Genomic DNA, 14625 nt, shown 5'->3' with positions numbered 1-14625 from the left:
AAAACTGTGACAATATATCTCCGTATTACAGCAAAACCGTAAGTATTTACTCTGCAGTTTGCTTCGAAGTGCTTGATATATTCTTATTTTGTCCACAGTTTCCTGCAGGTCCTTAAGATTATCAAACACTGACACTTTACACAATAGCATAATCACTGAACAATATTAATCTGCTCGTAACCATATCTGTGAAATCATTCATATTTATTGATAAATGGGACAGTCACTTTCCAGCATTAATTAAATATTCCAGAAATACGTTAAGATTTAGCACTTCAAATCACATGTGGCACTACTGTTGATCAAAGTTGCAGGTTAATGTGCATTTCTTGATGAAAACAGTAAGTGAAGAATGTTATTCCCCCAGCCAAAGTAGTGAATGTTATTTCTGTTGTACGACTTCATACAAAACGGTAAGGAAAGGTGCGCCACAGAGTGGTGTGGCAACTGTCGTCATAGGAAAGCAAGATAGGTGGAGAAAGGATTAGTTAACTAGTTAAAACAACAAACAGAAGATTTACTTAACTTGTAAATGCCCAAACACAAGAAGACATTACAAATAATGTACTAAGAAACCGCGTGCAGCTATTACAACAGCAACAACGATGGAGTCGGAGCAGTGAATACATTACAAATAATGCAGTAAGAAACAGTTTTCGGCTATTAAAATAGCAACAGTGATGTAGTCGGAGCAGTCAGTAAGCAGTTTCTGATCAGTCCCTTGTGGAAGTGACTCCAAACGCGAGTGGCCTTAGTTACTTCTGCCGGCCGTCCTACACAGCCACAGTGGAGGGCTCTGATGGCTGCTGGATGTACAGATCAGCAGGTATACTCCATTGGGGCCGCCGGATCCCTCATGGCCGCTATTGCCGTTGGACAGAAACTTGCAGTTCTCTAGGCAACTAGTATAATACGCCTGTAATGTCACACCGATACTTGATGCAATTACCACATCTAAATGATCGGTATTGTTGAATTATAACCTCATCCTAGTTCGACTAAGGCGACATCATAGTCAGCCACGTAATATAGAGATCTCTCCATGCTAGGATAAAAAAATTTTATTGCAGTAGGAAACATTTGTCATCATCTACTGATAATGCTATTGAGCAGTGAGAAATACATGGCACATCGTCATTTTACAGCGATTTTGTTACAAACTACTCCATAGACTGTGACCTTTAGGATCAGAAACGGTATTCCCTGTTACAGAGAAACATCAAACAAAACTGTAACAAGTAGCGACACCAATTAAGAAATTGAGTCGGCCATGCCCCTTTCTACAGATCAACAGATTAGGGTACTCCATTTGAGAAGATCCCATACGACATAGCAGTCATTTGAAAGAAGACTGAAAAGCGTAGTGTAGGCAGTATCTCTATTAGCACTGCTGAATTTCCTGGGTGTTCTGGCAATAAAACACAGTCTCTGATTCACTCTTCCGCACGACCTAGAAGCTGCTGTAGAGGATAATCACAATATTTTAGCCAATCCGTGTATGTAAAAGGGTTATTTATACCTGAAAACCATTAAAAAATGAAAAATTATTATAAAGTTAAAGAGTGACCTTTCTATGCAATCCACAATTTATGGCAGGAAATACTCTTAGTGGATGAAGGTTTGGGGTGTTAATATCTAAACTTGTGTGGCAATTGCTACAAACCATACTGTGTTCAAATAAACAGGAAATGGTGAGTTATTCAATCCATAAAGCAGTCGCTATCAAAGGTGAGGTGCTCTTAAATGGTACAATTGGTTTAAGTGGCAACACGCTCGAAATTTTTTACTGACATGGTGCTACGTAATATCTAATTTTTTAATATGTTCCACACATTGTGTTGAAATCTGAATATGATAATGTAACAGTGGTATTATGAATAACATCAGTGCATTTATTTTTCTGTCGTTCAGTTTGTTTAAGTAATGGTGTTGGTGGTTGGGCCTACTATCACCCAGCTATTAAACCGCATGGAAAGTGTTTACATGTGATGTAGGCATATTGCAAGTAAATTAATAATAGGAAAATTTCACTTGATGATGACCAAACCCAGAACCGACCTTGTTGCAGCAATGGTAAGTGGCCACGATGTGCACCTACGTGACCAATTGTAGCATTAACTGCTTCTCAATCGTATAACACAGTGACAGAACTTTGCAGTGAGCCGCCTCGCTTGTTATGGCTGCACAGTTGCGTTTTGCATATCGGTCTGGTGCCAGTGGAATGGGAACGGGGACAGGAGACGCTGGCAAACTCGTCTGTCAGCAGTCGTGAACATGCCAGTATTTCCAGATGGTTACCAGCAAATACTGTCACAGGACGTGATCGTTAGCGGTGGGTAGGAAGCATGGTTCTGTACGACAGCAGCAAAAGTTTGTTATAAAAACGCCGTTAATGTCTACAAACAACATTCGTAAGACCTTCTTACAACTCCGGAGATGAGCCCTCACGGTGTAGCGTGACCATACAAAAACGCGGTAATTGTTTGCAAACACAACATCCCAACATCCTCTGAGCACAACAAGTACAGCGGTCCTGTGCACGACGTTACATTAGCAATTGTGATAGTCCTAAGGACCAGGCTAGAAGAGGACTGAATTCTACAGTCTGTCACATATTCTCAGTGCTGTCAACATCAGTAACCTCATGCCACATAGTTCTGAGGGAATCACTCAAACATACACTTCAGTTCACAGGGTTACTATCATAGTGCTTCGAATGTTGTCCACAGTTAATACAGAGAGGTCTCACATGGGAATTGGAGGAATGTAAGGCACGTCGCCACCATATTCTGTGAGTGTCTGCCTAACATCTTCTAGTACCCTGGTCATCTCTTAATTCCGACAAGTCTGCAAGACAATTCTGGTGTCAGCCTAGGGCTAGGTCTGTAGTCAGCGTGGCACTGTCTTGCAAATTTCGCGTGACAGAGTTAAATGAGCGTCGCCACCACTGCTGTGACAACGCTGCAGTGCCATGATTGGGTCGGTGCTGTGTTAAGGGTTAGTACGGATAGGCAACTGGAGTGGGGACATGGCACAAGCGAACATGTTTGTCATGGCACACAATAAGACTACATGACACGTCGCAATTTTACAATGATATTGTAACAAACTGCCCCATGCATTATGAGATATTGGATCAAAAATAGTGTTCTCAGTTACAAAAGACAATCAAACAAAATTGTAGTAAGTTGCTCCATACATCGCGGAATTAAATCGACCATGTCCCTCTCGACAGATCAATCAGTCCTGTGTGGCAAGGATTCCATACTACACAGCAAACCAAACGAACGTTTGCTGCCTCTTACACACATTATTCCCAGTGCATGACCGCACTGGAGGCGAGTGCCAGCTGTAGCCACGACACGACCGTGTGGTACAGCTGGAAATGTTTATAAAAAGAGCAAAAAAAGTTTTGCATCTCCCCAGTTCCCAGAACTCCTGAAGGCAGACGCTGACAGTGGATAATGTATCACAGACACAGTCCCTTTGACTGTTCAGAGATGTCACTAAACCCGCCCAAAGATGTAAGCAACCATGCATGAGCAGCGCCTATTAGACGAAGAGGGACGACAGCCGATCAGTTGCAGTACCAGGAGGTACACGGCTCGTGTTGTCTGTAGTTCAACAATGCCTAGACGGTCAGTACCGCGGTTCGATCGCGTCCGCATTGTTACTTCGTGGCAGCAAGGGCTCCCAACAAGGGAAGTGTGCTGGCGTCTAGGAGTGATGCGAAGCGATGTTGTTAGGGCATGCAGGAGTTACACAGAGACAGGAACATGCCTCGCTCAGGCCGCCCAAGGGCTGCTAATGCAATGGATGACCGCTACCTACGGATTATGGCTCGGAGGAACCCTGACAGCAACGCCACCATGTTGAATAATGCTTTTTGTGCAGCCGCAGGACGTCGTTTTACCACTCAAACTGTGCTCAATAGGCTGCATGATACGCAAGTTCACTTCCGGCGTCCAATGCGAAGTCCATCTTTCCAACCACGACACGATGCAGCGCGGTACAGATGGGCCCAACAACATGCCGAATGGACCGCTGAGGATTGGAATCACGTTCTCTTCACCAATGAGTGTCGCATATGCCTTCAACCAAACAATCGTCGGAGACGTTTTTGGAGGCAACCCTGTCAGGCTGAACGCCTTAGACACACTGTTCAGCGAGTGCAGCAAGGTGGAGGTAACCTACTGTTTTGGGTAGCATTATGTGGGGCTGACGTGCGCTACTGGTGGTCATGGAACGCGCCATAACAGCTGTACGGTACGTGAATACCATCCTCCGACCGATGATGCAACCATATCGGCAGCATACTGGCGAGACATTCGTCTTCATGGACGACAATTCGCACCCCCATCGTTCACATCTTGTGAGTGACTTCCTTCAGGATAACGACGTCGCTCGACTATAGTGGCCACCATGTTCTTCAGACGTGAACCCTATCGACCGTGCCTTGGATAGATTGAAAAGGGCTGTATATGGTCGACGTGACCCACCAACCACTGTGAGGGATCTACGTCGAATTCCTGTTGAGGAGTGGGGCAATCTGGACCAACAGTTCCTTGATGAACTTGTGGATAGTATACTACGACGAATAGAGGCATGCATCAATGCAAGAAATTGTGCTAATGTATGTGAATTCCTAAGGGACGAAACTGCTTAGGTCATCGGTCCCTAGACTGACACACTACTTAAAATAACTTATGCTAAGAACAACACAAACACCCATGCCCTAGGGAGGACTCGAACCTCCGGTGGAAGGGGCCGCGCAGTCCGTGACATGACGTCTCAAAAAAATGGTTCAAATGGCTCTGAGCACTATGGGACTCAACATCTTAGGTCATAAGTCCCCTAGTACTTAGAACTACTGAAACCTAAGTAACCTAAGGACATCACACACACCCATGCCCGAGGCAGGATTCGAACCTGCGACCGTAGCAGTCGCGCGGTTCCGGACTGCAGCGCCAGAACCGCTAGACCACCGCGGCCGGCATGACGTCTCAAACCACGCAGTCACTACGTTCGTCATCAATGCAAGAGGACGAGCTACAGGGTATTAGATGTACCGGTGTGTACTGCAGTCTGGACCACCACCTATGTAGGCCTCGCTGTATGGTGGTACAACGTCCAACGTGTGGTTTTCATGAGCAACAAAAAGGGTGGAAATGATGTTTATGCTGATCTCTACTCCACTTTTCTGTACAGGTTCCGGAACTCCCGGAACCGAGGTGATGCAAAACATTTTTTCATGTGTGTAATAAAAACACCGTAACTGTTGACAAACAGCTCCCCTAACAATCTCCCTCAATACTACTTGAATGAAAGGGGGGGGCAGCAATACAGAGCAATAGAGTAAACACGCCGTAATTATTTGCAAATATCATCCGCTATCTCTGCTGTCGGTGCTGCCCTAATAGTTTATACACAAGAACTGCTATGTGTTACAGTATCTGTGATTAATTTTGCTATCAGCCAGTAGTTTATCCTTGGCTTTGACCTTAGGATCTCTGTTAAGTGGAGGAGGGGCGGGGAATAAAATGATTCTGTTACATAGGATCTTGGCCATCAATTAATTTAGAAAGGCCTACAGTCAGTCTGGGTGACCCCTCAGCGTTATATTTTAACGTATAAAAGCTTATTTTAGATTACAGTTCGCAATTATTTCCACTGTCAGCCAGGGAGATGAGGTCTAGGTTCCAGCAGGGGGAGAAAGGTAATAAATGATTCTTGTCGCCATTTTATATCCTAGACACGGTATTAGACACCACGTGTTCCCTATTGTGTAGTTACCGAGCGAGGTGGCGAAGTGGTTAGCACACTGGACTCGCATTCGGGAGGATGACGATTCAAATCCGCGTCCTGCAATCCAGATTTAGGTTATCCGTGATTTCCCTATATCACTTCAGACAAACGCCGGGATGGTTCCATTCAAAGGGCACGGCTGATTTACTTCTCCATGCTTCCCTAACCTGATCTTGTGCTCCGTCTCTAGTGACCTCGTTGTTGACGGGACGTTAATCACTAATCTCCTCCTCCTACTGTATAGTTCGTGACTAATAGGGGTAGTTAGCAGGGGATCATAAATCATGTTTTTATGGATGATGGAGAGGGCTGGGATAATAAAACGTATAGGGGAGATCAGGCACCACTACAACCGGAGCCAATTCTTTAAAAAACCCAGCTTCAGAAAATAATAGCTAGTCCTCGTACATGGTTCAAAAATCTCGAGAGGAGAAGGCGAACTTGGAGAAGTCCTGGGATACAAAAATATTCCTTCTTGAATAATCACATTGAAACAGGTATTCCAATATCGGATAGTGGATATTAAGGTGTTTCCAAGAAATATGTAGACTTGGATCACAATTTTGTGATGGTGAAGAGTAGACTGAAATTAAAGAGACTGCTCTGGAAGAATCACAGTGCAGTTTCAAGGGTTACAGAAGTACTTACGAGTGATCAGTTGCGACTGAAGTTGCATGAGGCTATAGATATTGCGGTAGCGAATACCACACAAGGAAATTGAGTTTAAAAAGATGGAAATCTCTATAAAGGGAAACCACAGACTGTAGACGGTCAAATATAGACGCAAAGAAGATAACTTCAAAGAGACTTTGGGTAACAAAATAAAAACTTTACTTGAAAGGTGAAAAAAGGGAATACAAAAGAAAATCAAGGAAATTCTGCGCAGTCGAAATGTTGGGCACTTGAGAATTAAAGGAGCAGGGAAGAAAAGACAAAAATTACTACAAGAAAAATAGAAGTCGAAAGAAATCTTCAGAAGGATGGACTCAGCAAGTCTTACCATTAAGAATGCAAAGGGAATATCGCTGTTAATCGCAATGACGAGAGTATGTAGGTGGATAAAGGACACTACAAGCCTCTAAGGGATGAATAATTGTCTGATGACGTAGTTGAGGATGAAATGGTAGTCTATATATGTCAGATTTTAATAGAGATGTTTAAGGCTTACGATCTAGCAAGTTAGAAGCGGTTACAATATTCCTTCGGAATTTCTGACATCATTGAGAAGAGCGACAACTTAGTGACTACACAAATTGTTTTGCACAATCTGTATGTCTAGAAATATAATAGCAAACTTTGGGAAAAATGAAATTCACACAAACCTCAAGATAGCAAGTGCGAGAAGTGAGGCACAATCAGTTTAACATCTAACACTCAAGTTGTTTACAAGAATAATATACAGAAGAATGTGATAGAAAGATGAGGACCTGTTAGATGACGATCAGTTCGGCTTAAGGAAAGGTAAACACACCTGAGAGGCATTTCTGACGTTGCACTTGATAACGGAAGCAAGTCTTGAGGAAAATCGAGAAACGTTCCGTTCTAAGGATTTGTCAATAATGTGTTAGACAGTGTAAAGTGGTACAAGGTGTTCCAAAATCGAAGTAAAATAATATTAGGCTCTAGGGAAGGATGGACAATACAGACTATTTGTAGTAAGAAATAGGTAACAATAAGAATGGAAAACAGAGAAAGATGTCTTTGGGTTAAAAATGTGGAAGACACGTATCCAGTCCGTCATTTCTTGTGTTCAGCCTATACATCGAAGAAGCAAAGGCGGAAATAAAGAATATTTCAGGAGTGAGATTGGAACTCAGGATGTAAGGACAGAAATGATAAGATTATGCTGATGAGATCGCCATCCTCAGTAAACAGGAGGAAGAACTGCATAAAGTTCTCGATGGAATGTACAGTCTGATCATCACACACTGTAGACTGAGCGTAATACGAAGATAGGCGAAAGCAGTAGCAAGATAAAATTGGTAATAAATTTTTCGCACAAATTGGGGACCATGAAACAGAGGAAATTCTGTTATGTTGGAAGCAAAATCTCATATGACTGACGCAGCAAGGAGAACATAAAAAATCAGATTAACGCTGACGAATAGGGCGTTCCTGGCCAAAGAAGACTGCTAGTATTAATTATAGGCCTTAACCTCAGGAGGAAACTACAGGGGATGTAAGTTTTGAACAAATCATTGTCTAGTATTGGCTCGTAGACGGTGGGGTAAACAGAAACGAATAGAATCGAAGCGTTATCTGATGTGGTGCTACAGAATTATGTTGAAAATTAGGTGTACAGATAAGATAAGGAATGAGGAGAGTTCTACGCAGAATCGGTGAATGAAACAGAATACGGAAAACGCAGAAAAGAAGAAGGAACACGTGTTAAGACATGAGTAAATATTGTCCGTAGTTAAAAAGGGATCTGTAGACCGTAAAGACCGAATCGGAAAACGGATAGTGGAATGCATCCAGCAAATAATTGCAGGCGTGTGGTGCAAGTGCTACTCTGAAATGAAGAGAGTAGCACAGGGCCGATGACTCACAGAAAACGAATGCCCACACTTAATTGAAAATTCAATAAACTGTCGAAATAGTGTTTTAATTCTTTCATAGGTGAAATGCATTTCTTTCCCATGGTTTTACTGAATATCATCCTTGCATCTGAGTTTACTAGTTTACTATAATTAGAATTATGCCTTCGTCTCTCCAGACGCCTGTACTCAAAGCTGTTATTGCCAGTAATTGTCAGTCGTGCATCTATAAAATTAGTTCTCTCCAGACTTGTCCAGCTGATTATATTTATTGATTCTATTTATTTATTTGAGCTTGAGAAAGAATCCAACGAGAAATTATTCCGTCCTACATGGAGATACTTTGATATACTTGTATTTCCAATAATATTCAAAGTGTCTTTGTGGTAGAAAAATTGACAGAAATTACCACCAACGGATGTTTGATCAACTGTATAAATGTGCATCAGATATAGGAAAAAGCAATACCAAATCACCTGTCGTGTTGAACGTCAGACAGTCAGCAATAGTTATTTCATTTACGAAACTGATTGCATGAGTCTACCTCTGAAAATGCTCTGGAAATTATTGACTTTCGCTGCTGCCAGCGCTTGACACATGTGTTCTATCATTACATTACCTGTGAAGATATTAATGACAAGGCAAGAAACTTACACTTGAAATAAACGTTATTCTTCCTCTTATAATACAGAAAAATATTTGTTTTACGTTTCTCGGAATGTTGTAGAAATTTAACAAGAAGGTGTTATTGTAATGCACTGCTTATATTACATAAAAGTAAGAAGAATCAAGACACGTTCATAGGATTTCTCGACCTGGAAAAAGCGTTCAACAATGTAAAATGGTGCAAGATGTTCGAAATTCTGAGAAAATTCTGAGGGAGAGACGGGTCATACACAATATGTACAGCAGCGAAGAGGCAATAATAAGAGTGGACCACCAAGAACGAAGTGCTCGTATTAGAAAGGATATAAGACAAGGATGTAGCCTTTCGCTCCTACTGTTCAATCTGTACATTGAGGAAGCAATGATGGAAATAAAAGAAAGGTTCAGGCGTGGAATTAAAATTCTAGGTGAAAGGTTATCAATGATACGATTCGCTGATGATATTGCTATCCTGAGTGAAAATGAAGAGGAATTATAGGATCTGCTGAACGAAATGAATAATGAGTACAGAGTATAGATAGAGAGTAAATCGAAGAAAGACGAAGGTAATGGGAAGTAGTAGAAATGAGAACAGTGAGAAACTTAACATCATGATTCATGGTCACGAAGTAGATGAAGTTAAGGAATACTGCTACCTAGGCAGTAAAATTATCAATGACGGACGGGGCAAGGAGGACATCAAAATCAGATTAGCTATGGTAAAAAAGGCATTCCTGGCCAAGAGAAATTTACTAATATCAAATGTCGGACTTAATTTGAGGAAGAAATTTCTGAGAATGTACGTCTGGAGTTCAGCATTGTATGGTAGTGAAACATGGACTGTGGGAAAACCGGAAAAGAAGAGAATCGAAGCATTTGAAATGTGACGCTACAGACGAATGTTGAAAATTAGGTGGATCGATAACGTAAAGAATGAGGAGGTTCTGCGCAGAATCTGAGAGGAAAGAAACATGTGGAAAACACTGAAAGGAGAAGGGAAAAGACGATAGGACATCTGTTAAGACATGAGGGAGTGACTTCCATGGTACTAGGGTGAGCTGTAGAGGGCAAAGACTGTAAAGGAAGATAGAGATTGGAATACATCCAGCAAATAATTGAGGACGTAGGTTGCAAGTGCTACTCTCATATGAAGCACAGGAGATGAATTCGTGGGGATCCGCATTAGAAAATTCAGAAGATTGATGAGCCAAAAACATAATAATAATAAATTTTAAAAAAATCTACTCTCTGTCTTTACCAGTCAGCGATATAATTAAGTTGAGCTGTAAGACATGGATATTAATGGATTGTGTATTTCTAATTGATTTCGACCGTGCATATGAAATAGTATGTGCCTTCTGGGTTTATTTTATATGAAAGCCATCACATGCTCTCTAAAATTTTACGAATTCGTGGTACAGTTTATCGCTCTCAGGGAAGGCAGACCACCTGTATAATGCCAAACCGCAAAATGTTTACTATTGAACTTCTTTAGTATTAAACATGTTTGTGTGGCTTCATTTGTAGCGACGTACACTAATATCTGTTGGAGCAATCGGTGTTTGTCCATGGCGTAATGATGTTAATTCGAGCGTGGGAACATTTCCACCTGTAGTTATCTCTCGTGCTCAGCACAATAACCACAGTAAACCAGTTTTACTCTCAGCAATTTTTTTAGGAATTTTGTACTCAATAATTTGCGTTTCATCTGACAAAATGAGAATAATTTCCTGAGAAAGTAATAACAGTTTCGTGTGGCTATGGATGAAGTACTCTACAAAGTTATTTTATTCTTTGACGAAGTATTGACAACGTTGTTATACTGCTCAACTCTTCTTCAACAGTAAGGTAACTCTTATTTAAATGACAGGTGAGTTTCAAATTCAGTTTAGTCGGGACATAATGGCAATGGAAATGTTGAATAGAATGTGAAGAGGAATCGCAGGTAACGGGATCGGAGATAAATTATGCAAAACTATTACGAGAAACAAAACCAGTTTCATGATATATGAACCAAGACCAGCAGGAGCGCCCACACCCATGGTTATGGGAGGGCGGGATGAGGCGGGGGGGGGGGGGGGTAAACTTAGTCCGTCCCGCACTCCGCACCACTAGCTCTCAATCAAGGAAAGGAAAAAAGACAGTGTAGACAGGAAAATGATTTAAAAGTCGGTATTGCGAATTTGTTTACCTGGAACTTTTTTATGGCTACTTATAGGCGTATGACCCTATCTCATTTACAAACTGTCGCATGGATGCCCTTGAAGACAAGCATTGTAGTTATTTAATGAAGGAAGTATAAACAGAGAATAACATAGTGACTGGTTGTTTCGGTTTGGAATAGTGAATACACTAGGCATTAAAAGGCACTACATGATGGCGGTATTTGGAGGAGGAAGAAGAGCTGCCGGCCGAAGTGGCCGTGCGGTTAAAGGCGCTGCAGTCTGAAACCGCAAGACCGCTACGGCCGCAGGTTCGAATCCTGCCTCGGGCATGGATGTTTGTGATGTCCTTAGGTTAGTTAGGTTTAACTAGTTCTAAGTACTAGGGGACTAATGACCTCAGAAGTTGAGTCCCATAGTGCTCAGAGCCATTTGAACCATTTGAAGAAGAGCTAAAGGTTGAGTGGTACCACTACAGGTGTAAAATGTTTGCCTAATTTTAGGTATCAGCTGCTAGCGGCATTAAAACTATTTCGGCATGTAATGAGCTATTTGCCTCGGAGATTATCTGCGGGTGACCGATCAGTCGTTGGCGAACTGTTGCCTTTTCACACGCCAACTGAGTGAATGTTAATCATCGACCTTACACAACGCGTTAAATGGTCTGAGTTCAACAAATTATTCTCTGGACTTAATTGAATTGCTTAGTATTACAGATATCTCCCTAGTATCACTGTGCTTACCGTAAGTTCATCATCTTAAATGTACGCCAAGCCACTACCATTACAATGTGTATGTTTGGCGTTTAGACACTGCCCCTCCCTGACAGACTTAGCATTGCAAATAGTTTCAACAAGGTAACTCGTGTTGTCGTCATTTCACTTCTGTTAACGCCACCTGTAGCTTTTACAGCCTTAGATAAAATGTTGCATGTTTCTTTTTGGTGTTGTCTCACGTCTTCCAGTTTCCACTTTGTAACTAGTTTGAGCATCAAGATCCTATGGTTCTATTTTCGTCGGAGTGTGAGCTGTACGTGCTTTTAACTTCTACCCTATCATTTACTGTTGGGTTTCCCTGTAACGCAGCGATTTATTAAACGTTCTGTTGATCGTAATAATTTGTTTTATGAATTTGTATTTTAGGTAGCTTCATTCTTTATATAATAAGCTAAACAAATAACAAGGAAATATTTTGTCTATTACATTCGAATATTGTTGTTTTCCGCTTTTCGTATTAGGGCACTATGGGACTCAACATCTGAGGTCATCAGTCCCAGAGGACTTAGAACTACTTAAACCTAACTAACATAAGGACATCACACACATCCATGCCCGAGGCGGGATTCGAACCTGCGACCGTAGCAGTCGCGCGGTTCCAGACTGTAGCGCTTAGAACCTCTCGGCCACCGCGGCCGGCTCCTAAATATTATGTCCTGAATTTTATCGATACGTTTTGATATTACGATCCACCAATTTTTATCTTTAGGAGCTCTGGAGTTGCATATGAAAGTACCATGTGTTCTTGGTTCCAGAGCCAGACGTGGAATAAGTTCGGGCGGGGTGGCTATTTTTGTTACTGAAAACTCCCCTGACACCCCATCATCCCAAGACAACTTACCATCATCCCTACTTTTAATGTGTCACTAATACCTTCAATTTTAAGAATATCTATGTTACTGTCACTGAAATATAATAAACGTTTTAATGTAATAAAAATTTGTGTAAGTCAGGAGTTAGTGTATCACTTAAACATAACGTCCAAGAAATTCCAATACAACGAGCTACAAAATTTGAAAAGCATTCGTCGAAAGGTTTGAGAAGCAAATGTAGCATACATTTTATTTAAGCAGTATAATGTAGACAACCAATCACATTTCTAACGTCATCATACTTTACATATTGTAATATCGGACAGCGCTCACACCATTATCACTGGTTGACGTCACACTACGGTTATATAGATAGGTCTTTTGACTGGGGCTATGTAAGCGTGTATAAATGAAGACAATATTGTTTTCTTTAGTCCCTTCAACCTCCGTTCAGGAAACCAATCTTTGAGTTTCTTCTTGCCCTCCGTTATTCTAATTCTCTTATGTTGCAGAATCTGTTCCTGCACTCACGAACCACGTAATTTTTATTGTTGGCAACAGGTACCTTTGAATGCTGCCTTTATTTGGCTATAATGTTGCTCTACGCAGGACGCAAACCAATCTACGTTGGAAAGCAACTGACAAATATCGTATGTTGGGCATAACTTATAGTTTATAGAATTCCTTACTGTGTTCAAGACAGTGGCAGTTTTGAATTCCTCGAAGGAACTCTTCTCCCGGTAGGAAATATTTTGGACCTTGTATCAACGAACAGTCCCGATTTTATCGACAGTGTCAGTATATACACAAGGGTTAGTGATCATAATGCCATCTTAGCGACAATGGTTACTGAATGATAAGGGAGTATTTTTCGTACCACTAATTCAAAAGCAGTTCTAAGCATTCCGCTTACACAAAGAAGAATAACATTTAGTTCCGGTAGATGGTAATACCAGAGTAACGAACAAGTTTAAACGGATTGTAAATCACATTCTGGAGTTGTACGTGCCGATAAGTGGATTAAGGATGGGATAGTCCAAGCGTTGGAAAACTGCTGAAAAAACAAAGACTTTTGTACTCTCGCTTTAGAAGAAAACGCGGGAATTACGGCACACAGAGGTTAGTAGAGATTCTTGCGCGAAGCTTACAACAGCTCCAACATCTTATTTTAGCAAGAGATCTGTCGAGAGTCAGAGAAAATTCTAGTCCCACATAAAATCGCTGAGCGGGTGGAAAGCTTTTGTCCAGTCATTCGTTGACCAGTCTACTGTGGCAACAGAAGACAGCAAAAGAGAACTGAGTTTTAAATTTTGCATTCAAGAAATGGTTCACGATGATGGACATGGTAATAGGTATACCGGAAGTAGAGAAAGACTTCAAATATTTTGAGAAAAGGTAAGTCGCCTGGTCGGATTGGAAACACAGTTCGATTTTGCAAAGATTACAGCATTAGCACCTTACTTATCTTGCATTTATCGCGAATCTCTCACCCAGTACAATGTCCGAAGCGGCTGAAAAAAGCGTTGGTGACTCCTCTGCATACGAAGCGTAAGGTAGCGAAACCGCAAAATTACAGACCAAAATTCTTAATACCGATTTGCTACAATGTGTTGAACATATTCTCAGTTAGAATATAATATCCTTAAAATGAAATGCTTCTGTCCACACGAGATAGTCTGCGAACTGTGGACGAGGGCCAACAAGCAGGTTCCACATTCTTCGATTTCCGAAAAGCGTTTCACACGGTGTGCTACTGGAGACTGTTAACAAAGGCATGAGCATACCGAACAGGCTCTAAATATGCTAGTAACTCGAATATTTCGATAGTAATAGAACCCAGTACGTGTCCCCGTGGGCGAGGTTTCATCAGAGACAAGAGTATCGTCAG

Source organism: Schistocerca nitens, chromosome 4, assembly GCF_023898315.1.
Source record: "Schistocerca nitens isolate TAMUIC-IGC-003100 chromosome 4, iqSchNite1.1, whole genome shotgun sequence".
Classification (NCBI taxonomy): Eukaryota; Metazoa; Arthropoda; class Insecta; order Orthoptera; family Acrididae; genus Schistocerca; species Schistocerca nitens.
This window is presented reverse-complemented; position numbering follows the sequence as displayed.